The sequence below is a fragment of the Microtus pennsylvanicus genome, chromosome 1, assembly GCF_037038515.1.
Source record: "Microtus pennsylvanicus isolate mMicPen1 chromosome 1, mMicPen1.hap1, whole genome shotgun sequence".
Taxonomy (NCBI): domain Eukaryota; kingdom Metazoa; phylum Chordata; class Mammalia; order Rodentia; family Cricetidae; genus Microtus; species Microtus pennsylvanicus.
Window position 1 is genome coordinate 113,109,149 of NC_134579.1, and position 25,635 is coordinate 113,134,783.

Sequence of the window (25,635 nt, forward strand, 5' to 3'; positions counted from 1 at the left end):
TATAACTTGTTTGATTTCCCTGAAAATATTTTTAAGGAAAGAAAACAAAGATGGAGAGCAGCAGGTGGAGAGCTGGGGTTTTCTGCCCCCATCCAGGATGTAAGTTGTGGCACAGCTTGGACAATTTCCAGGGTAGCTTCAGTTTCTATTAAACATAAAGCTTTATCTCCCAAAGCCATCACCCTCTTAACTTCACTGACTTACCACTCCACCCTTGCCAAAAAGAAAAAGACCTGCCTAGTAGCTGCTGTGATAACTGTTGGTCTGGGCTCAGAGCACTCTACTCTGCCTGATAAAGGACAGGATTTATGTCCAGATAGAGCCTGGTGTCTTTTCCAGGGCCCTGCCGTGGCCCGTAGCCCACCATGTGGGTGGCATTCCCTAGCTCTCTCTAAGAGCACTATGTGGGCAGGAGAAGCTTTTCTGGTCGAGGAGCAGCACGTATCTGTTTGTGTTGGGACTGTTGGTGATATCTGCACTGCTCACCCCCTCACTTCCGGAGACCACTCCGAACTCAACACCCATGTTCTTGGAATCTGAGCTCTCGTAGTTGATTTCCAGGGCTAGTGCTCAAGGTTTTGATTTTGGTTTGCCTCTGAGTTCTTTCCACGTATGTAGCTCTTCATATATATTTATATCGAACCAAGACATGCCAGGAATCCCATTAAGGTGTGTATGCCTCAGCAGAACATCGGGTGGTCTTCAAGCATCTTCTGATCAAAGCTTTACCTGGCGACTGATCGGCCTGGACCCTGTCCTACTTGTGGGGACTCTCAGGTAGGAGGGGGTCCTTGGAGTTCACAGTCAGTAACCAGTGAAGACTTAATCAGGATTTCTTATCGTTAGAAGTAAGTGCCTTTATTCTTGGTTTTTCTGTTAGCCTTGTAAAATGATGTTACAGTAAAACAAGGTTAATTTTAATCAAGCTCCTGTACAGCTTGTGTCGAGCTTTAAGGGGATGGGCTGTTTCTTAAGATGTCCCTGTAGGTGACATGCAGCATTCACGGCTGGAGTATAGTACTCCCAGTGGTAGAGTGCTTGCCTTGCATGTGAGGTCAACAAACGACAACTCGAACAAGCCCACCATGTTTTTGTTTATCTCATTGTTCTCTCCATTTATTGTACAGTCTACTATATTCTCAAGAAGCAGGAGATTGCCACTTCAGAAGAGATGGTAGCTTATCTTGCCAAGGAGTTATCTTCTTAGGTGCCTATAATTGGCTTATTCCAAAAAAGGCATTAAGTTCCATCAAAACATCTTCTGTGCTTCTCAGAAAGCATATGCTTTGGTTTTTGAAGTGTGTAATAGATTCAAACTATCAATTACTTATTTGAAAAAGAAATTTTATTCTTCATAGCTATGAAGAAAGACACCAAGGAAAATTCTTGCAGCTGCCTTTCCCCTTAGTAGTGCATATCTTAAGAACACTTGAATAACAATCAAGTTAGCCTCAAAGTGGGGAAGGTAGCAGTCTCAAAGAGCATCTGCTGCCCAAGGGAGGCAAACTGTTTTTGTGCTGAGGTTATGCTGCAGCTAGTAAAAAATAAACCACCAAGAACCCCAGTGAGTCTGAGGCTTCTGGGATGTGCCTTTGAAATGTGGAGATGTGCCCTTCCTTCTCAGAGACCAGCTGCAGACCTGGTTACACCCTGGCTCAGGCTGGCTTCCTCAATTTATAGACCAAATGATAGGGGATCCAGAGGGGGCCAACAGGCCAGTGCTTCCTTAAGTGTGTACCAAACAGCATGTTTCAGATTCATCAGTTCCTAGGATTTTGAGATAGTGTTGTTTCTTTTTTATTTTTATTTTTAAAGGCACACACTAATGACTCCACCACTGAGCTATATTCCCAACCCAGTGGCTTTTTTTTAAAGTTGATGGTTTTGTCCCAGTCACTCCATTGGGTTGTCATTTGTGTTACGTGGTCTGTGTTGTCTTTGCTGTTTGATAAAAGTCAAGGGTTTTCTTGGATTGTAAATGAATTTCCTTTGTATGTTATTTATTGGTTGACTAAAATTATAAAACATTAACCCATCAAATGTAAATTCAGAAAGCATTTTGATCTTAATGGATGGAAGGGTATTACTTAATGGATGGAAGGGCATAAATATTGACTTTTTCCATTATAGTTTACTGCAAGTTTAACCAAAATAATTTTTCCCTCAAATGTTTTGTGATTAGACCTCTAGAGGATGGACCACCTTGAAGAAGTGCCTGCCACCGAGCCTTAGATTTATGTGGATTTACAAGCATCAAGAGACTAGTGGAATCCTTTTAACATATAAAAGCCAGGTGCTTTGCCAAATGCCGCTTGTTCTGTGAAGCCTGCACCCAAATATGTAGTGAGATCAGACATTTTCATCATCTTAGTGTCACATGACTCAACAGTTTCCACTCATTTTAAATGTGCCACTTTGTATTGCAGGTCTTTAAAACCCTTAAAATAAGTAAGTGGCACGTAGAGACCTTTAGGAATGAAGGGAAATCATTCATCAATGGGTCATGCTCACTTCTGGATGTTGCCAACCTGGCTAAACCCTGGTATTGCACAGATTTTGACAGGAGTTATTTCCTGCTCTGCCAAGAGCAATACGGAAGTTTAACACCTTGTCGAACTAGTCCAGTGCTTTAGGACCTCACTAAAACCCTTTCCCCACATATTCGCCCTTTATTTTACTGGAGACCTCAAATACATGAGGAACCAAGCCATAGCTTTGCATTTGCTGAACATTACCTACCATGCCTTCACTATAAGATTTCAAAGGTTAATTGTATTTTACTTACATTGGATACTTTGACTGTAACCCATAATGTGAATAACAGTTGCTTATACCAATATTGCTGCTGTCGGTCAGGCAAGTGCTTGTCATGGTTGTTTTTTAAAATCTGGTCAAACACCAGAATAGTGAAGTTGTAAGCTCTGAGAGAGCAGGGACCATGTCATCTTCCATCTTGCATCTAGACACTCAATAAATATTTGTGGATCTGAGGTGTCTCGTGGTATTTGTGAGTTTATTCACAGTGGCAGTAACAGCCAGCTTTTAATGGTGGTATTAAGTCCCAGGAGTTGTCTGTTCAGTTAGCAGTCATGGAGATACTAAAATTAATAAAGGAAGTCAATTCCAAGCAATCAATAGCACCCTGGAGACGTGTCTGTTTGTGCGTGTGTCTAGAAAGCACCTTAGGACACCTTTTGGTGATTTCAGGGTTGGAGTATTTGATGGACACCTTCAGTTGTCTGGGTGTGGGCATCACGTTCTGTAAACTGCATTTCTTGCCCTCTCAGTCTCTACTCGGCCCGAAGAGATGAACACGTAGTATGGTCCCCTGCTCCTCGGCTTTTATCTGGACACTGGGCTCCTCTCTCTAGCCCAGATAGTCAGCCATCACTAGGTGTTAGGTGTGTGCTTTAATTTAGGTCCACGACATAAACTTTTGGCAAGCAGGGCTGTCCTTGTGTAACCCACAAAAACCCGTAACCTTTTCTTTGACTCGCACCACGTACCCTCTTGGTCTCAATGTGGCAACCAGAGCTTCCTAGGGGAGAGGTGCATCACGATGAAGCTAATTTCTGGCCCCCAGCCTGCTCTCTGGGAGGTGGGGACCTGAGCTGCACACGCTGTCAGGCGGCCACTACTCCCGCCGCTGATGGCTTTTTCCCGCCCGGAGCCTTGTGCAAAGGACTCGACGGCTGTAGGCAAAGACCACGGGTTTCCACACGGACTCGGCGCGGGGCCTGCCCCAGTATTCCCAGCGCCCCATGGCTTTCGCCACAGCTTGTTTCCTTAAGTGTGTCCTCTGACTCCTGAGGAGTTTAGTCAGAAACAAAACCCCGAAGCCGCTAGCTCCGCCAGCTCCGGGGTCCCTCCCCGAGCGGTCGCCTCTCGACCTCCCGCGCGCGGGCCCGGCGGTGCGGGGCAGAGTCGGAGCAGCTCTTCCGGCGCAGGCGGCGGCCCGGCTCCTCCGCGCCGCGCCCCCGCCGCTCCCCCGCGCGGCCTGAGGAGGCGCCGCCCGCCGCCGCCGCGACTGAGGGAATGCGAGCCGGGCCGGCGCGCGCGGGAGGCAGCGGCCGCTGAGGCGCGTGGGGCACGGCGGCGCCGGGGCTCAGAGCGCTCCTGCCGGCCCGGCCCGCGTCCCCCTCAGCCCACGCTCACCAGAGGCCACAGCGGTCGGTGGCCCGAGTCCCGCGCCAGCACGTGCGCCGCCGCCGACGGCCCAGAGCATGCCCGCCGCCGTTCGGACGCTCGCGCGGGGCCAGCTGGCGGCGGGGGCGCGCGGGGCCACGGGGTGCAGCCGGCCGGGCCGGGGCCGTGAGGCCCGCGCTACCCGGGACGCGGCTTGAGGCGGCGGCCGAGGAGCCTGGAGTGCGGCTGGCCGAGCGGGTGAGTGAGCGGGTGGCGGGCGGCGGGAGGACGGCGGGCGGACGGCGGCCCTTCCGGGGCCGGGGGAGCCCGCAGTGCCGGGCAGCGGTGTGCGCGGCCTATTGGGCCCTCGGGACGCCGCGCGGGAGAAGCGTGTGAGGCTCGGGACCCCCGCCTCCCCATTCGGACTATCAATGCTGATTCCTCAATTCCTCGGTTGTGGAGGGACACCCCCCCCCCCCCCCAGTGACAAGTGTCACAGCAGGTCACGGAGCAGGTGTGTTTGCAGTGCCAGGGCAGGGCTTGCCCCAGGAGACCACCACTCCCTGGGGCCGGCAGGAAGTGCAGGGCAGAGCCATGGTCTGGGTTTCTCCTGCATCCGTACATCCCTGCAGTCTTGCTTGGCTGGGTGGGCACTGGGGCCTAAGGATGGGGTGTGGCCCTTCTCTATCCCCAAACTCCCTTTCTGGATGTCCTGAGAGGTGCTAGATTCTGAAGGTGTGTGTGTGGCGGGGGGAGGGGGCTTCTTCCACTACCTCATATTCTTTCCCACCAGTGGAAAGACTGGTGGGGAGCTTGCCAGAGGGAAACTTAAATGTTCCCCTCCCCACAATGTACACAACTATCACCTCCCCCCATCCTAAATGCTTATCCTAAGAAAAATTTCTGAACAAATGTCATTTTAAGCAAGGCCTCTAGCTTTGTCCCCTTTTAAAGTAGCCTTCCTGCTTTTGCTTTGAAATCCCTCCCTTTCTTCCCCTCTGTATCTCTGGAACTCTTGGGCCTACCTGCCTCCCAGTTCTAGATTCTTCAAGAGACCTCAGCCAAGCACAGCCTTTGTCCGAGAGCCCCAACTGACAGGGCAGCCCTCCCGCAGGTAGCCAATGTTCCTCTTCTGGCGTCCAGCATCCTCCACCCTGCCCCTGGGCTCCTCTCTCAGCTGCGAACCCCCACTGCGCTTTTCTCTGCTGACTCTTAGCCCTGTCTGCCTTCTAGATACTTTTGTGTGCAGCTTATCTTCCCTGCTGACTTGTGTGCTCCCAGGTGGAGTTTGATTCCCTCTGGTCTCCCACTCCCTCAGCCCCACTGTGTGCAGCCTGCATCCCTCCAGCACACCAGAATTCCTTCCGACACTTGCCTCCCTGGCTGACCCTGGCTTTGTACGGTCCTGGACTGCTGTAGTCAGGCTCTTGTTCGCCTGTGCGGAGACTGTGTTCTGGGAATGGACGAGATGCCCAGACCACTCCCACTGCAGAGAAGCACAATGACTTGGAAGGGCCGATCTCGGCGTGACTTTGCCCAATGACTGGGACAGCACATTCCCTGCTGGGGAGATGACCAAGGCCTGGCTGGGATTCTCCAGCAGGTGAATCTTGCACAGGCAGCTAACTCTCTTCTCGCTTCCCTTCCCTGCCTTGAGAGCTTCCAAGGGTAGAGAATGGGAGTTGGGGAGCCCAGAGGTCTGGATCCCGTGCTTGGCTTTCCCTGACTTTGCTGTGTGAGTTAAAAAGTTGGTCTTGGACGTTTCTTGTGGAATCTGACACTCCTCAGCATGTATAAGGCTCTTGGGCATCTGGGTCCTAGTTATCCCAGCTCCTCTCTGACTTACCGTTGCTCACACATTCCTCCAGCCGGCTAGATTCCCTGGAGCATTTCCTAGTCTCTGCGCCTTTTCACCTCTTCCCTGCCGTAGGCTGAGCTGTCTTCCCTGGGCTTGGCTGGGCTTGATCCCTGCCCTCCAGCTTTGCTTTGGCCTAATCTGACTTAGCACGTGAAATGAGGCTTCTGTTTCCACATGCCTCCCTGCTAGACTGTAACTTCCCAGATGGTCAGGGCTAAATCCTATTTCTCTGTCGCCAGTGTTTCACACCCAGTAGGCACTTAGGAAAATATTGTCTAGATGGTGAGCTAGTGACCTCCAAGAGCCCTCCTTTTTGTAGTTCACATTGGCCTCTTCCCTCTTCCCTCTCACACTGCCTTCCTCCGTGTCCAGAAGCCTGTTTTCCTACCAGGCAGATTTCCTAAACAGCCCATCCGGTTGAGGCTTCCCAACTTAATCTTTAAGAAGAGCCAGTAATGAAGTATGTGCAGTTATTTGTAGAGATTAACAGAGGAAGCATCTGTTGCTTCGAGATCTCTGCCTTGTTGCTTTGGGAAGAGCCCAGGCACCATGTGCTCCTGTCTGAAGGGCATGGATAGGCTCCTGAGCAGTGCCATTGGCCACCAGCAGGAGAAGCTGATGTTGTTGGCCAGGCAGGCCACCCAAGGGATCATTGGGTGTCTGCAGGCCAGTTTGTAGCTTTGCAAAGAAACGTTTGATCCCTTTGCACAGTCACCCTGAAATTGCTTCCCAGGACCCCCAACCTCTAGGCTGCCAGCAGCCAGGTGGTCTTTGCACAGCTTCTCTTCAGGTCAAGTGACTGATATTTATTAAAATTTTACTGGGTACCCAGGGATCTCTTTGTCTAGAGCCAGGCCAGATTCTCATCTGATTTGTTCTAAAACCTACTTTAGGGCTGGAGAGATGGCTCAGAGGGTAAGAGCATTGCCTGCTCTTCCAAAGGTCCTGAGTTCAATTCCCAGCAACCATATGGTGGCTCACAGCCATCTGTAATGAGGTCTGGTGCCCTCTTCCGGCTGGCATGTGTACATGGAAGGAATGCTGTATACATAATAAATAAATATTTTTTAAAAAAATAAATAAAACCTACTTTACCCATCTATCGACAGCTTCTTACAGTGTCTCACATGAAAAAAAAATCATGTTTGTGGTTCTTTTATAAAGGTGTATTTAATTTTTTCATGTCTGTGGGAGTTTTGCCTGAATATCTGTGTGCCATATGCGTGTCTTGTGCCCACAGAGGTCAGAAGAGGGCATTGGATTCCCCTGGAACTAAAGTTACAGATGTCTGTGAGCTGCCATGTGGGTACTGGGACTTGAACCTGGGTCCTCTGGAAGAGAAGCAAGTGCTTTTAACCTCTGAGCCATCTTTACAGTCCCTGTGGGTTTGTTTGGTTTTGCTTCTTTAGAATGTAGGGAATTTTTTTTTTTGTCTTCCCTGGGAAACTAGGCTGCTTTTTCTTGATAACAAGAAGGACCGTGGGGAAGGCAGTATTTTACTGTTTATGTCCTTCACACCACTCAGTGTGTACGCGGGACACACACACACACACACACACACACACACACACACGCTACACACTTCTTGCTATTCTTCCCCAGTTTTTCTAGGGAAAGAAGTTGAGGAATAGAGAGATCAGTTGGTTTGATCAGATTCTGTCTGGATTTATACCATCCATCTCCGCCTTACTCTCCCCTTACCACACTGGTTTTGTTCTTGTTTTTTTCTCTTATTGGCCAGAGATTTGCAGAGTAAGTTGGACTGGCTGACCTAGGGCGCCCTGGAGCTTCCCACTGTCTCTGCCTCCCCAGTGCTGGCATTACAAGCACATACCACCAAGTTTGACTTTTTTATGGGTTCTGGAGATTAAACTCAGGTCCTTATATGCACATGGAAAATGCTAAGCCAAGTGAGTGCCCCAGTCCTCAGAACTTTTCTGGAGACAAATTCTTACTGTGTAGCCTGGGCTGGACTCAAAATCATCTTGCCCAAGCCTGCTGAACGAATGCTGGGATTAAAGGTGTGAGCTATCACACCTGCCTTGTCTATACTTGTTTTTTTGAGACAGAGTAGCTGTGTGTAGCTCTGACCGTCCTGGAACTTGCTTTTAGAGCAGGCTAGCCTTGAACTCACAGAGACCTGCCTGTGTCTGCCTCATAAGTGCAGGGGTTAAAGGCGTGCGCCATCACTGCCCAGCACATTATATTTTATATGAGTCATCACAGTAGGTTTCTCTAAGACAGTGAGCAGATATGGAGTAGAATAAGAAGCACGCCACCTCATGGAAATGCCGACTCAGTGTGGTTAAGAGTCCCCAGCGACTTCCAGAGAGCGGTATTTGAAGAGTTTGTCTTTCATATTTTTAAGAGATGAAAGTTTTACTTTGGCTTATAGTTTAGAGGATTCATTCCACTCTGGTAGGAAAGGTGTGGCGGGGGAGGCAGGGAGGTCCCATCATGGTGGGCCAGGAACAGAGAGGGGATAATGATTAAGCAGAATTTTGGCCAGCCATTGCAGTGATAAAGACACATATAGTCTTTGTTTAAACTTCAAGTTACTATGACCCCGCAAAAGTAGGGTTTCTGGGGCAGGGAGGAGGAAATTGCTCCAAAACCTGCTGGGGAAGGCTGGTGAAAACTTCTATCTGTTTTCACCATCCAGTGCTGCGGTTGTTGGGTCTGCTGCTAGCACTCACAGGCTGCCAGCCTGGAGCCAAAGGTCCCTGCTTGCCCAGCCAGCCAGCCCACAGGAGCATTTACACAGGCGTGAGTAGAAGGTGCTGACGTCCGTAGGCCCAGCCCAGCAAACACTGACAGACCTCTGCTAAACCTTTATGGTGTGGACACAGAGCTGTGAGGAGGGGCAGGCTGGTGTTCGCCGACCTACTCATACCCATTATTGCCCTTGCCAGAGGACAAAATGGAAGTTAACCAGCAGGCAGGGATCCGGTAACAGACAGGAGAAAACCCCAAGCTGTAACCTTGGGGAAAATCCTCACTGAACTCCTGCTTGCTCCACACAGCTTTCTCCCCCCCCCCCCCCCCCCCACACCGGGGCTGACCTCACCCACAGAAGCTGAAATCAGAGGGAACAAGAAGGGGGGGTGTACAACAGGGGAGACCCAGAGGCTGATTCTGAACTCAGTGGAAGCTGTTAGCTCTCCTCCCTGTTGGTGTCCTGCCCACCTGCAAGCCTGGGAGCAGGTGGCCCAGCGGAGTGAATGCTGCTCTCAGAGTAAAATTCACCATGCATCATGGTTACATGGACAGTTGAGTTGTCCTAGTCAAAGTAGTTTTGTTGCCCAAAGTCACATTGTAAGCTCAACCGGGGGACATTGAACCTAGAAGAATAAAAAGTTAGTTTCCTGGGAGACTCTGGTCATGACATTTTCATCAGCTGATCAACACATTACCTTGCTTTCTGTGTATTCTATTGGAAGACATCTTGTTTAAAGTATATTACTGGTTCACTGACCTTCAACTCACGGTAGCTCAGGCTCATCAAACACACATTTTCTTCGCAGGTCATAGCCTGTGCTCAGGGAACACCAGACAGCCCTTCAGCTCTGTGCTGAGGGCATTTTGGACAACAGAATTAACAAAACTTACAGACATGCAAAAAACAAAAATAAAACAAAGCGAACGTGACATTGAAGCAAGCACAGACGGACACCTGTTTACGGTCCGAGAAAGAGAGAGAGAGAGAGAGAGAGAGAGAGAGAGCGCGCAAGAGAGCAGAAGGTGGCACCTCACCTTGCTCTTCCTCAGTGGGGAACCTGCATATCAGGCCACCCACATCTGCCATCTGCAGAAGTTTGTAAATTGACCTAGAAGACATGAGGAGCCTTGACTGGGAGTTACAGTTCTTTTTAAGAATGTCAACTTTTGCTTATGTCCATATGTGTTTGTCTGTGCAAGTATGTGCCACATGTGTGCTGTGCCTGAGGAGGCCTGCAGAGGGCATTGGAAGTAGAGTTACAGGTAGTTTTGAGTCAACAGGAAGACATGGCTGTTGAGAATCTACCTGGGTCTTCTGTCTCTCCCACCTGCCTGAGAAGTAGGTCATAGTGACGATGTGTTCACAAGAATGCAGTCCCACAGTAGTAGTGGTCCTGCCATCTTAGATGTCCGTCCTCCTCAGGGAATCTTACTGCTTGCTACCAGCCTTTGCTTGGTGAAGGAAGGTGGAAGTCTAGACCTGGCTGGTGGCAGACTCTTGTGGTTGCTTGTCATCAAAGATGTTGAAGACAGGCCACCTATCCTCCCATCTCCCTCCTGCAGCTTCTTCCAGAAGACCCACTTCCTACTGGACAGTGCCTATTTCCAGGTCTTCACAAACTTGGGTAACCACAGGCCAGTATCCGCCTAGGACAGAATTGGCCCTTGCTACAAGCTGTTGAGGGAAGGCTTTCAGCCACAGGAGTGGTCTTCCCAAGGTGTGCAGGCCACACTGGAGTCCCCAGAACTCAGGCTCACAGCAGTCTTCCCAAAGATGCCTTGTGGACGCCTAGTAAAAGTTCATGGGTCTCCAGATTGTGCCTCCTCCTACTTCAGGGCTCGGTAGCTTGCTTTGAGAGTGGCTGCTGGCAAGGGCCTTCCCTCCTGGGTCTGCCCCAGCAAACTGTTCCTTTCCTACTCTTTTTCTCCTAGGATTGGGTGTCAATCCCTAGTATCCTCCTGGGCCTCTAAGGAGGACCCAAGGGGACACAAGTGTCCTCTCAGAAGTAGGTCCTGGGTGGCCATTCCTATGTCCTTCAAGAGGAACAGCTCTCCTTGGCCCAGGGGTAGGGCTTCCCCATGGTCTGGCCCACGCTTATCTCCTGAGGACGGGCACACACTTCCTCTTCTCTGCCCAAGGCCATAATTGCTTTTCTTGCCACTTTGTAAGAACTGACTCTTCACTTGCATTTTTATTTCAATGAGGGAGAAAAACCAAACATTTTTTGCAATTAGACTTTTCCTCACTTGGGTAATCACACTGAAAAAAAGCATTTAAGTCTTTTGAAAACCGCACGTCAGTGAGGCTGGCGGAGTGGCTGGTGGGGAGGCACATTCCATCAGCAGGGCCAGCCAGACACGCCGGCGATTTGGTGGGCTATAGCACAAGGAAACAATGATTTCACATTTATTTGGGGTTTGCTTTTTGCAGCATATTTCAATTAGCTTGTCAGTGTTGTGCATCTGACAGGCCAAACGTTTATTGTGGTTGGACCATCTGGGAGGTGGGAGGCCTACAGTCTTCCCTGTGGCAGTCAGTAACTACCAGTCTAAGGAAATTTGTTTGATGTGTTTAAGAACCCAGCACTAAAACACCATTAATAACAAAAGCCTCCGGAGTTCCGAAAGCACTCTCCCTAGCTCAGCCGTCAACCGGACAAGCATCACCTGAGACTTCCTTTCCCCAATGCTTGACATTTTCCAGCACAGTGTAGCAAGGTCCTGAAGTAGCTTGTTTAATTGGCCCAGAGCATGATTTGTGTTAAGGTAGTGAGGAGTTTGCTAATTTACACTGGGCGCCAGAGAGCCTGAGCATTGGCTGCTTGGGGCAGCCAGGCATTTGTGTCACGGATTCCTGCCCTTAGCAAGCAGCTTAGCTTGTAGCTGTACAGTGATTGAGAGCTCTAGATTGATGCCGGTTCCCAGCCTTGAGTGACTCACAGAAGCATCGTGAGTTCGTGGTTCTGACCCCTGATCTATGCTGTCTGTCCTGCACTCCTTGGGTAGCAGGGTATCACGTTTCCTGGCCTCACTCACCTTTTTCATTGCACCTTGGTTATTCCCACCCCACCACGTCCTTTCCTGAAGAATGTTCTGTCTGACTTTTCAGGGGGAGGGCAGGGGAGAGAAGGAATTTAGAATCAAATAGGAGAGTCAGAAGGAGCCCTGGAACAGTGACATTCCTTGTCCCAGAAACCCTGGGATCATAGGGCTGGGCACAAGACAGGGAGAGTGGGATTAGCACTCAAGGACTGAACTAGAGGTCAGCTTATAAAATCTGAGATGTCTTGTTCACTAGAGGCTGTGTTGGTGGCCTGGGGTAGTGTGACTGCTACTTAGGTACAAGCTGTAGCATCCTGCCCATACCCCACAAAGGTACCCTGGGCTCTAGATTTCCTGCTGCAAGAGCCCTCTAGGAGGCTGCTCTTCTTTCTCCTGGGAACCTCCCAACCACAGGGTACCCCAAGTCTTACACACACCTCCTCTACCATCACTGCACATGTTTCGAGGGGCTGTAGCTTGATTGTCTTGGGGCCATCAGTGCCTGGCAGAGTGGCTTGGTGCTGACTTGGTGTCTTGGGCCTGAGAGGCAGAGGTGAGGAGCTGCCTGACACTTGCCTCTGTGTTGTGCTTCAGAACTGCACGAAGGGACCAAGGTCACGACTGGTAGTCATTTGTGCTTTACCCATGCTGTTTCCCTGATGGGGACCCTGTGACTCCTGAAGGTCATGATTTAAACCCCAGCACTCAATACATTAGCTACTGGTTCGGATTCCAGGCCCCCAGAGGTTCCCTTTTCCTCGTGTGCCTGTTTGTGTTGAGTCACGTTGCTTAAGTAACCAGTCTATGAGTTATGATGCTGTTGCTTTTAATCCCTTAGCGTTTCCTGATCTGGTTGTGTCTAAATGGTACAGAGAACCTAGAAGTTTGAGTTTGTGTTGTTCACCCCCCCCTTTTTTTTGTTCTACTGGGAAATAGAATTCCTCTCCTGTTTGTTTCAAAGCGTTTGCTTTTCAAAAAGAGGTCAAAGGGCTCCGCAGATTGACAGATTCCCTGAGATCGCATCGCATGCCCTGGGTCCTGTCCATTTATGGAGTTTTGAGGCCAAATTCTGATCCTGTTGCCCAGTCCTCTAGCCATGCACCCCTGGAGGTCAGAGGTCAGAGGGGTTGTAGGTCTGGAGCTCCTGGGAGGTGAGTTAATTGGGAGCAGGTGTTTTTTAGTTTGTTTATTTTTTTGCTTTTGTTTTTTCTACCCTGAAGGGAAAACACATTAGGCAAAGGGATCCTGGTGCGAGGCTTCCTTTCTGCAGCAGGATGAGGTGGGACTTTGTCAAAGTTCTGAGTAAGGTGGGGCTTGTTCTGGAGTGGAGGCCACACCTCTGGAGCCAGGCTCCTCTGTCCCCATCATTCTCCTGGGCTTGTTTCATCTTGGTCTCAGAGGAAGCACCAGACCCAGGGTTTTGTGAAGATGGAATGGGAAGTCAGCCAGGAGAGGAGGCAGAGGCTGGACCCACCTTTTTGGCGGCTGTTGAGATGAGGTGGTTACGGTCTGTGGCTGAGAAACAGAAGGCGACATGGTAGGCCCAGTTTAGGAGCCTTGAACTCAAGCCCTGTGTTGTTTAGCTTTTTGTCAATTTGACACAAGCTAGAGTCAGCTGAAAAGAAAGACTCTCAATTGAGGACTTACCTCCTCTCCATCAGACTGGCCTATAGGCAAGTCAGGGTGGGGGCATTTTCCGTGAAGGGCCAGCTCACTGAGAGCAGTGCCGTCCCTGGGCAGGTGGTCCCGGGGTATAAGAAAGCTAGCAAAGTAAGCCTGTAAGTAGCATTCTTTCATGGCTTTTGCTTCAGTTCCTGCCTCCAGGTTCCTGCTTGAATTCTGTCCTGAATTCTTTCCTGATGAACTGCAAGCTCCCTTTTCCTCTGTCTCAGTCACTAGTCTATTGCTGTAAAGAGACACTACGATCAAGGCAACTATTTTAAGAGAAAACCTTGCATTTGGGGTTTGTTTACAGTTTACTGTCATGGAGAGGAGTATGGAGGTATGCAGGCAGGCAGGTGCTGGAACAGTAGGTGAGATCTACATCCTGATCTGTAAGCAGAGACAGAGGCTCTGGGGTTGACATTCAAAAGCCCATTTCCAGTGAAACACTTCCTCCAACTAGACCTCACCTCCTAATCCTTCTCATCCTTTCAAATAGTGCCACTTCATATATATATATATATATATATATATATATATATCTCACAGCAATAGAAAGCAAATGAAGACAGGCCCTTTGGGCAGGAGTTGGATGTTTCCCTGGCTGCCCAGGCAGGGAATTTAGAGCACAGAACCTGTTTAGGGTGCAGACACCCTATTGAGGCTTTCCTGACCATCCAAAATCACACTTGCATTGCTGGCCTCTTGATTTAGCTCTTGGGGCCTAAGTGTCCAGTCAGATAGGACAGGCTGATTTATTACTCTTGGAGTTCCCCCCAGAGTGCCAGGGCTGGTTCTGAACTTGGAGAAGAGGTCTAGTTAAATCTCTGAGTGACATATTGGGGGACCTATTAGGGGTTGTTAGAGTAGCAAGTTATGCATGGAGAAACAGAGGCCGTGAGGACCCCTGGAAAGAAAGCCACACTAGGGTCTTGGGACTGGGCCGCACCTGTTCTCCCCTTCCAAACTGTAAATTGCCAGTTTCCTCTTTTTTCCACTTATATCTTGACAGAGCACTTAAAACATTCCAGGATCCAGCCTTGGACACAGAGAAGGTGGAGTGGGATCTAGCATAGGGCAGTGCTGCTTAGAGCTCAAGAAAGGGCCTGGGAGAAAACAGAAGAGAGGCAGTAGTTACCTTCCACACATGCACATGGAGAGTATGGCAGTGTGATGGTGTCCTCTTTTTTACTCAGGTGTGTTGTGTAACTGCAGTCTTTCATTGGACTTGATCACTACTGGGACCTGACGCAGTGATCAAGTCCAATAAAAGACCATAGATTTTTCTGAGATCAGAGCTACTTACTTTCCCTTATTCAGGGAGTGGGGAGGCCCAGGGTGTACTGCTGTTTATGGTGTTCACAAGCCTTCAGGGGTCATCACAGGTCCCTCTCCACTGGAAGGTTAACTTGGGGGAGGTGGTGCTCTTATTGGGGTAGCTGCCCCCCTCTGCTCATTGAGACTTTTCCACGGTGTGCCTTTTCGTGAGTTGTCCGTGCGGCATCGCTGCCTGGGGGACCTTCTCACTGGTGCTGCCTTTGAGTCACCCACGATCTTGTAAATAACCTAGTGTTGCATTGGTTCACTGAGCTGGACTGCGTGGAGTCCTTCGGCACCCTCTCTGTGTGGGAGAATGGATGTCTCCTTACATTGCTCCAGGGAAAGCCATGTGACGAAGCATGGTGGCATTCAGAGTCTGAAAAACGAAACACTTCTGAATTATACAACTTGGTGGCATTTAACACATTCACAGTGGCATGCATCTACCCTCTTTCTCATTCTAGAACACTCTACCCCTCAAAAAGGGCGTCCCATACCCATTGGCAGTTCCCATCCTCTTCCAGCCCCTTGGCAACAACGAACGGGCTTTTGTTTCCATAGTCACCTATTCCGGACATCTTCTGTAAACAGAGTCCTGTGTGTGACCTTTGTCTGGCGTCTTTGTCACTCAGCATCATGTTTTTAGCGCCCTCAAGTTGTACATATGTCATTCCTTTTGCCTGTAATAGAATGCACACGGCATAGAGTCCATCATTTAGACCATTTTGAGTGTAGTTTAAAGCCTTAAGTATACTAGGTGGCTGTGCAGCCATCCCCACCATCCATCCACAGAACTCTTGAATCTTCCCCTGCGGAAACTCTGTCTCCGTTAAACATTTCCCTCCTCCTCCTCCTCCTCAGCCCCTGGCAAGCATTCTTCTACTTCCTGCTGTTATGGATTTAGTTCTGTATGGATGTTGTATTGGTGGCCTCTTACCTCACTTGGTGTCATGGCTGCCTGCCTTTTAGGGGTGAATGGCATTGCGAGGATAGGCTACATTTTGTTTGGTTGTTTCTGGGTCAGGGAAGTTTTGACTTTGGTTTGCTTATAGTTGAAAAATGATACTGGACCAGGTGGCTGAAAGCCAAAGGTGGGGTGGTCTTTGGTAATCACACCTCCCTGTGCCTTGGCATCTGCATTCACCTCTGAGGATGCTGGGCAGGAGATGGTCCATGAGGGTGTATACTGGGTTTTCAGGTCACAGGTCTGACTGTTGGCAGGTCTCAGTCTCACGGTCGGGGCATTCTGGAGGGGCTCACCTGTGACTTGGACCTCGGAAGCCTCCTTCCCTTACTGAGGACTTGGAGCAGGTGCAGAAAGAGGCAGGTGCCTGGCTCTCGATTCCCACTAGATAATGATAGGGAACAACGGGGGCACATAACCTCTGGGTCACTGTCCTTTGGTACTCCAGGAAAGGTAACCAGGAGAATGACATGAAATCACCAGCCTCCAGGGTGGCTGAGTGAGAACAGGAAGTAAGTCTGGAATTCCCAAACTCACACTTGCTTTCATTACACTAATTAACTTTCCATGTGTCTGAGGAGCAAGTAACTTAGGAAGTCCATTATCAGTGGTCAGTGAGGCCTGTTGTGTCTCCCATTCATGATTAAGGATACTTAATGATTAACTCAAACCATGAGAAATGGCTAGTTGTATTCACCATGCTCTACTGAAGAATTTTAAGGCTGTTGTAGATTTGCCATAGCATAGTCATGCTAGGAATCCATGTTAGAGACTGCAGAGAAGCTGGTAGGGCAGCTCTGTTCAAGGTCACACAGATAGAGTTGCAGTTCGAGCTTGAGGGAAGATGCATCCAAGAGAGATGAACAAGTGGCCTTTCTTAGGTCCTAGGTTACATTTGTATTTCTTTTCCTAGTTTTAAAAGCTTTCGGGCAGGAGAGATGGTTAGTGGTTAAGAGCATCGATTCGCAACATCCATATCAGGTATGGCAGGAGAATCAGCCACCTCTGCCTCCTTGGACACCTACACTTGTGTTTTACCTACACTTACCGCCCCCCCCCCACCCGCCCCCGACACACAATTAAAACAAATCCAAGTAGTATATGTTCATGGTAAGTTAACAAAGACTATTTAAAAGTCAGATGGTTTTACAAAGTCTGTCACTAGATGAAGCACGTCTATTTCAGAGAGACCCACGATATAGGACAGTGCAGGTGACTCTTGAGGTCGCTGTGCTAAGGGAAGTACGTGAGTCACAAAGTGGCTGCATGATTCCACCAAGGCTAGGCACTGAGAGAGGCCAGGCTCAGGGGGCCAGAGCAGAATGGTGGTTGTAGGTGGGGGGTGGGGTGGGGTGGGGTGATGGAGAGGCGTTCATAACAGGCAGAACGCTTTGATGGCGTAGAACCTGAAGTCTATAACATATCACTCATATGACAATCTAAGGAGCAGAACCCTTGTGAAGTAGCCTCACTCTAAGAATGTTTTCAGTCACTTAAAAAAGGCTTTAAATCGGGCTGGAGAGAGAGCTCAGCAGTACTGGTTGTTCTTCCAGAGGACCAAGGTTTAATTCCTCGAGCCCACATGGTGACTTGTAAGCACCTGTAACTCCAGGCCCAGATCTGATGCCCTCTCCTAGCCTCTGAGCACACCAGACATGCACATAGTGCGTAGACATACATTTAGGCCAAAGACTCATACACGTAAGATAAAATTAAAGCTTAATAAAAATAAATAAAATGGCTTTAAATAATCAGCTAGCTTTAGAATACATAAATGAAAAGTCGTATTCCCTGGTTATAAACATTTAAAAAGAAACTTTCCTTCCCCACAGTGCTGAGGACTGAGAAGGGCCCCGGTCATGCTTGGCAAGCATCGTACTGATGAACTTTATATCCACCCCTGTTTGGTTTGTTGGTTTGCTGGTGTGTTCCTGTCACTTGCAAAGGTCCTATGCTCTTCCTGCACGTCTCTCTTTCACCTCTGGAGTCTCCTGCGTGTGAGGTGCTGACTGATGTGACACCACACAAACAGCTGCTTCATGTGGGGATGTCCGTCACAGAGGTTTCCAGGCTAGCCCACTATTGCAGCACACCTTCTTTCAGTCCCGCCAAGCGTGGTACTGTGTGCTTTTTGTGGTGTTTACTTTACACCATGCTCTCAATTTACCACACAGCTACTCTTTGAAGTCAGCCTATTGTAGAGAAGAGAAAGCTGAAGCCAAGGAGAAGGGTGTGTCCTCAAGTTCTACGCCTCCTATCTCAGATGCTGGCCACCTGGCACTGAACTCTGCACTGACCTACTACTTAAGACAGCTTACCAACTCATGCACCCATTTTGAGGTTGAGCAGATTTGGGGTTACCTGCTAAGTAGCTTGCTGGGCATCCTTTCAGGTAGCATCTGACTTGAGCATTGTGTGAGCCATGTTGGGTGGGATCTGACCTGAGCATTGTGTGAGCCGTGTCGGGTGGGATCTGACCTGAGCATTGTGTGAGCAGTGTTGGGTGAGAAGCCTGTCAGAGTGCTGCTGGGGAGAGAGTGTGTTCATTGTCAAGGCTGAGAGGAGCTCCTTCTGCTGGCCTGCTGGGAAGGGGAGTGTGCCTGCACAAGAGGGAGAACTTTGGTGACTGCAGGCCTTCAGGGGCCACCCACACAGAGCCCATTAGCTCAGGACCTTACCTGAGCTCCTGTCCTAGATGAGCTGACTGTACTGTGACCCTTCTAATGGCCTAAGGGCCACTCTTATTGATATCTTGGTCTCCAAGCTTTTCAGAATCCCACGCAGCTGGAACTGGACAGACAGGGCTGTCATCAGGTGGAGGTTCTATTTTAGCCTCACTGCCTGTCACTCTTGTCACTATGGAGATACTGGCTGGTGACCCATAAGGGATGCATGCCTCCACTAGCAGTAAGGAAAGGGGGTCCTGCTTCCTCCTGGGACTTCTCAGTCAGAACCTTAGTCTGCATGAGCCTGCATGAGCATTCTCTCTCTCTCTCTCTCTCTCTCTCTCTCTCTCTCTCTCTCTCAGGAAGGGGGACGGAGAGAGAGGGAAAGCACTTGCACCCCATAGACAGGGACAGAGTGATGGCAGCAGGGCTGTCTCTGGGGTGTGGCCTGAGTGTAGGCAGTGCCTGCAGCTGTCTCTTGTATTGGTTGGACTTATCTAGGAGAGTAGGGATCCCCCTCCATAAGAGGGGTGCCGTCTGAATTTGGGGGTCACTTTACCTCCTTATATCTTCATGTCTTTACAATAAGGATCCATACCCTACCTGCTTGGATCTGGTGACATGATTGGGGAAACTGAGTTTATGGTGAGGGATGAGTGTGTGAGAGCGTGAGCGTGTATGTGTGTGTGTATGTGTGTTGCTAAGGTTGTCCTCAGGAGAACATCCAGATTCCCCTACTCTTTGTTTTTCTTTTATTTTGTCATTTCCATCTGAAGGCAGAGAGAAGAATTGAAGAGAAAATATTCTAACCCTTTTCACGCTTGTCGTAAAAGGAAATGCAGGGAAGGAGGAAACAGCCTCATCCTGTAGACTTTTTGACAAGACTCTAGCGTCAGTCACAGCCCTGCTCCAGTGGAATGTGACACTTGCCACATGAACTCCTTTCCCACAGTGGGACTAACTGACGCTCAGAGAGGTTAAAGTGTTTGTCCAGAGTCACACAGCCAATGAGCCCTAAAGCAGGAACCTGACTGCACCAGCATTGTCCTGTGCTGAGTGGTTACCGGTCTAAAGTGGATACCTGGCCACTGTAGGCCACAGAGTCACATCCTGTGGGTTGTATCTGTTCAGAGTCTTGGGCTTGTCTATGATCTTAAACCTTTAAAAAGAGAGTAAAAACAAGTGTTAGAGAGGATGTGGAGGGGCTGGTGGGATGTAAAATGCAGCAGCAACCGTGGAGAACAGTCCAGCAGCCCCTCAGATAGCTATCTGCAGTTACCGCATGGCCAGTAGGCCCACTGCATAGTCTGCCCCTTGAGAGAAGTAAAAGCAAAGGCTGCAACTTCTCTCCAGTGCTCACAGCAGGACCGTAGGTCAGAGCCGAAAGGTAGAACAGCTCAGACGTCCAGCACCAGATAAACAGACATGGTCCGTGCATACAGTGGAGCATTTAGCCATAAAAAGAAATGAAGTGTTAACACACCACAGGGATGAAGCTTTGAAAGTCTCTGCTAGGTGAAAGAGGACAGAGAGCCACATGAGGTCAGTACCCTGTGATGTCACTCACCGTCAGCCCCCAGACTAGACGTGGAAAGGAGAATGGCAGTTAGCAGGGCTTGGTATGGAGGGAGCTGGGAGCTGTTGTTCGGTGGGATGATGAAGTGCTCTAGTGTAGCAGCAGTGGCTGCACAACCTTGTGCTTGCAGTAATCTCTGGTGGACTGTAAACTGAAATGGTCAGTTGGCGAAAGAAAGAGAGAGAGCAAATAGAAATCTCAAGCTTGTGGGCTTGACCAGTGTTCATGGACTAGATGATGCCTCACTGTGTTTATGGAGGCCTGGGGACAGTGTTCACATCTGTGGTCTGCCTGAGACCTCCTGCACAGCAGGGCCCCAGGTTCTTCTGCAAGGGCAGTCCTGGCAGTTAACAGCCTCGTGCACGTGTGAACAACATCTGCCTCTGTGGAGCACTTCTGCACCTGACATTGGGCATGTCCTTTTATGGCTCTCATTTGCTCTCTGCAAGTGGAAAGATAAATACCTTTTCAAAGAGCAGATGCCAGCTGCCCACGGTCCCTGCCTGGGTCCCCAGCTGCAGAGTGGGTGGGAGATAGCACTGCTGGGGGCACAGGATGCTGGCTGGGACATTGGATGTGGGTGATATAGACAGCTTGGGGAATCTTACTGCAGACCTACTGGGGGACCTTGCTGAGGACCTACTGGGGAATCTTACTGCAGACCTATTGGGGGATCTTGTTGCAGACCCACTAGGAATCTTGATGCAGACCTACTGGGGAATCTTGAGCGGGATCTTGTGCTCCCTCAGAATCTTTGTGTTCTTTCCTGCTTCTGGCTGGGCCTAAGGCTTCAAGGAGCAAGTGTGCAAGTAGCCAGCTGGGCATACCCAGGCCACCAGTCTTTCTGTAAGTGATGAGAGTCAACTGAGTCTTCTTTTCTCATTAGGACCCCAAGTCAAGGGAAGATAAGACTGGCAGCAGGGAGAGGACCGTTGGTCATGGCAGGGGATGGGTGACCATGTGGAACCAGATGCTGTCTCTTAAAGCCCCTAAAGGGCGAACTACAGAGGCTAATCTCCCTTGTATTTTTGTTGTTGTTGTTGTTTTCAAGACAGGGTTTCTCTGTGTAGCCCTGGCTGTCCTGGAACTCACTCTGTAGACCAGGCTGTCCTTGAACTCACTGAAATCCACCTGCCTCTGCTTCCCAAGTGCTGGGATTACAGGCATGTGCCACCACCACATGTGTCTTTTTGTAGTCTCTCTCTTGTGTCTTTTTGGTAGTATCTCAGGGCATCATAACTAAGTACTAAGAATTAGGTGACTTCTAACAGCCAGAATCCATTCCACACAGTCAGAAGTCCCAATGCTGGATGAGCTGTACCCTTGAAGCTGCAGGGAGGATCTGCCTCTGCCTCCCAAGTGCTGGGATTAAAGACATGCATTACCATTGCCCAGCAACCGTTTTCTTATAGGGACTAAATCCAGTTACACTTGATTAGGACCCATCCTACTTCACTGTGACCTCACCTTAACTAATTATGTCTTCGAAGATCCTGTGTCCAAAGCAGTGTTTGTGAGAACGTGAACTTGGGGTGAGTTGTCAGATGAAGGACCAAATGAGCGTGAGCAGACATCCCTGCATAGCTGTTCATGTGTGCGTACGCAGGAACATCTCTCCTAACTGGGAATAAGGTGGGGTGGTCTCCTGCCCCTCTGCTCTGAACCTAGCATAATGACCACTTTCAGACTCAGCCCCTTTTCTAGAAAATCCGATACTTGTTTCAGAGGATCATGTCTTGTTGGGGGTTCTTTTCCTTTCTGCTCACAAGCTCAGTCTTTCTGGTTCCTCTTCCCTTCCCTTTGGAGTCAAGAGGTAGATCAGAATGGCTCAGCATCTGCCCACAAATGGAGTCTGGCTGGTTGCTGCCCACTGTCCTCTTTGGTTTGTAATTATTTCCAGTTTTCCAGCTGAGAAAATTGTAGACAAGAAGTATGCCTTGGGGCTTATGAGACTGGACTCCAGTCCAGAGGCTGTCATTCTCGCCTCTTTGCCCATGTGCCACCTCCTGCAGGAATCCCGCTGTAGCCAGCTTGATATATGTGTAGGATCCTCACTGTGCCCTGGGTATGGTGCATCGACTCTCAAGGGCTAGCTGGCTGTCCCCGTGGTGTGCAGGCGTGTGCAGGTTTGTGCGCCTGCTGTGGTTTCCCTGCCCCCCTTCCTCTGGCTCTCTAACACTGGCAGGATCTCTTCTTCGCATCTCTCCACATTCCCCAGGTAGGACGTCCAGCCCAGGGGTTGTTACAGCCTTGTAAACATAAAAGATGATTAAATACTAGGTGACCTACCAGATGAAAAAAGGGGGGATGTGTGCCAAAACCACGAAGATGATTTGGGTAAGTGACAGCGAGGCATTTGATGAAGTTTATGGTTTTTACTCTGAAAGGCAGAAACTGCGTGATAATATCACTCCCCCTTATGAGCCAGCCAAAAGTTCTCGTGCAGATTCCAAAGCAGGCCCGAGGAACCGCTGCTCTGGGCATTGCAGCAAGACAGACAGGGCCAAGTGCAGAGACACAAATGTCTATAAATGTTGTTTCGAGGCAAACACCCTTTTCTCTTTAGTGACTGATCTAGATTCAAGCAGTACAATGGTCTGGAACAGAGAAGTACATATAACTCTTAGGCAGATTTAAAAAATTATTTAAAAATCGATGTTTTGAGCGGATCCATTTGTCTTAGGTTTGTAAAGTAGATAAACTGGGAAATGACTAGCAGTACCGTACCAGACACTATGGCAGCCAGATAAGTAAGCAGCTGCATCACCTTCCAGGGTGTCAGCAGAAGCTGGGTGGTGACTTTGGTGGGGAAGAACCTTCTGATGTCTATTTGCTCAGGTGTCAGGAGATGGGAGCCCCATTTCCAGTGAATAAGCATGACACTTGGTCAGTTCAGGCAGCTTCCTCCCTGGGATGCAGTATCTCGGGAGAGATGGGCAGTAATGTGCAGGGTATATTGCAGAGTACTCCAGATCTCCCAAAGGTGTTGTTCTGATGAGTCTCCCAGAATGTTCCAGAACATATTTGTGTCCCATTAAGTCATCATTACAGAAGCCAGATGTCTGTTATCTCAGTCCTGGATGGATGATGAATGCAATTCTGGGAAAGATGAACCACGCTCTATCCCAGAATGCCCCCTTGGCTTTGAGGTCCCTGCCTTGGCATCCCAGTGCCACTGTGTAGACTGGAAAGTTGTACAGTGTCTCTGGATGAGCCAGGTGAGATGAGCAGGGTAAATTATTACCTCCTGCTAGTAAACAGCTCAGCTGCTGCCCTGGCGTCATCTGCACGAAGTACCTTGCCAGCCAGTCCATCACATTTCCTAACTATTTTTCTTACCTTTCTCAAAAGTATTTCTTGCCTGTCTTTTAGTTAGTAGGGACCACTGGAGTAGTTCAGTCGATGGCTGAATCATGTGACTGAAGGAAGCTGTGGGGTGATAGATGTTGTTCCCTCATCACAGGCTAGGCTGTTCGTTCTCTGAGATCACCCTCTAGGGCTATCAGACTGATGCCGTTGGGACCCCGTGCTTCCTTTCTCCATGGCCTTGCCTCCTCCCTAGTTCTTTTCTTTGGTTTTGTGATTTCCCACTTCCACATTGTTTCTTCAGAATAGGCTTGTTGCCTCCCCAGGGGGCTAGTATGAGTGCCATAGACTGAGGTCCTGCGCCATAGCTTTTCTCCAAATCCATATGGTGACTGCTGCCATCCTCCTTGGCTAGCCTGTGAGTAGGACAGAGTTCTCCAGCTAGGCACTCAATAATCCTGGGAGAGCCCCCAGAATTGAGTCAATTTATGGGAGAGTTTGGTGGTTGTTTTTAGTTCTTTTGGATCATTGAATGAGGTTTGCAGAATTAGTTCATTTGTTCCAAAAATGTATTTTAAAGTTATCTGAGCCACTCATTATTTTATTTGCATTTTGCCCCCGCCCCATTCCCATTCCCTCACCTTTCCTCCCTTTCCTCCTTCCTTCCTCCTCCTAGATGGGGACTGGGGGTTGAGACAGGGTTTCATGTATCTCAGGCTGGCCTCAAACTTGTTATATAGGACAACCTGGTCTTCAGCTCTCGATCCTCCTGCTTCCACCTCCCAGCCGCTGGGGTTACAGGTACGTGCTCCCACATCCAGCTTTGTTCTGCTGTTTCCAAACAAGCATCAAATGTCAGCGTTTAAAGATGATTATTTTTTTTTAAATATTTATTTATTTATTAAGCATACGATGTACTGCTGGCAAGGAAGGCACCAGGTCTCATTATAGATGGTTGTGAGCCACCATGTGGTTGCTGGGAATTGAACTCTGGACCTCTGGAAGAGCAGCAGCCAGTGCTCTTACCCTCTGAGCCATCTCTCCAGCCCCTAAAGATGATTATTAAGTCAGACAATGTAAAGGTTGATTAATTGCGCCATCTGTGGTATGCATCACGTTTAGTATCCTGAATCTCATTCGTGTCTCAGAATCCATCCCAGTTTTTAACCTTGCCTTCTCTAACAACTCAAAACTTAAGAGTTTTCTAGTATGCAAAAAAAATATCACCAATGTTTTTCTTTACTATTCATTAATCATTTGCTCACTCATTCATCAAAAAAAACCATATGGCAGAACATTGAAAAAATTGTGCATGGCACATGACTAAAGATAAATTTAATTATGTCTGTGATTTATACTCTATAGAAATAATCAAACAATCAGGAAGGCCTGATGTGTGATTTTTTTTTTACCTAAAATTCATTGGATAAACAATGCATTCATACCTGATAGAAACTTGAGAAGGGTCTGTGTGCAAATGCCAGACTTCTTGCCACCCTTGTCTTCAATGTCTTAGTTTTTCTCTCCAGGGACAATGATAGCTGTGTGTGTGTATATATGCTTATTTGTGTGTGTCTATGTGTATATGTGTGTTTCTATGTTTATGAGTATGTTTGTTTATGTATATATGTGTGTTTGTGAGTGCTTATCGTGTATGTGTATATATGCATGTTTATATGTATATATCTGATTGTATGTTTGACTGTGTTTACATGTTGCATGTGTGTGTATGTCTGTTTATGTGTTAGTATGTATATGTGTGTGCTTTCTAAGACATTATCTTCATATGTCAGTATATATTGTTTTAAAGAACAGAAATAGCTGCCTGCTGTTACATGCTGCATTTTGAACTTATGGAAGTGTAAGCTGCTGAGGGAGCGCCTGTTGGTACATTTGGCATTGCCAGCTTTCTCAAATAACTGGCTTTGTGTTCCTCAGTTGGGCCCTACTGGGGATGGGTGTTGCTGGAGTTCAGGGTGGTGCTCGAAGATGGGAAGCAAGGGCACTACAGCAGGGTTCTCCTGCAGATACCTGTTAGTGGGGTGTTTCCCTTCTGCCTGGGACCGTTGTGGCTGGATTGCTTCCACAAAAGCAGTGTAAACCTGCACTGCAGCATATGGCATGTGAATGTGAGCGGTTGGTTTTTAACCTCAAACCCCAGGCGAGGAAAGATTTAATCCACCTCAGAAGGCAGGCCACAGCCAAAAAAACTGCCCTGCCCAGTAGGCCCCTGTGTTCACAACAGAGACCCTGATGCTCAGGAGCCTTGTCTTCAGACTTCCCAGTGGGAGTCAGGGGAGGGGCTTCCTTGACCTTGCCTCTCCTCTGTCAGTTTGTCCATCACAGGGTATCTAAGAAACACCTGGAGCTTTCTGAGTCTCCAGTGGTCTGGCCTGAT

At 48.9% G+C, this 25,635-nt stretch overlaps 1 protein-coding gene across 7 annotated transcripts in view; it reads left to right on the forward strand.

Moving 5' to 3' along the window:
* The first annotated feature begins 4,248 nt into the window (after positions 1–4,248).
* Positions 4,249–25,635, forward strand: part of Pitpnm2 (phosphatidylinositol transfer protein membrane associated 2) — a 138,436-nt gene continuing 117,049 nt past the window's right edge. For all 7 annotated transcript variants that reach the window (XM_075979013.1, XM_075979044.1, XM_075979032.1 and 4 more), the window contains exon 1: positions 4,249–4,383. The gene's annotated coding sequence lies outside the window, so the exon portion shown is untranslated. The remainder of the gene's footprint in view (positions 4,384–25,635) is intronic.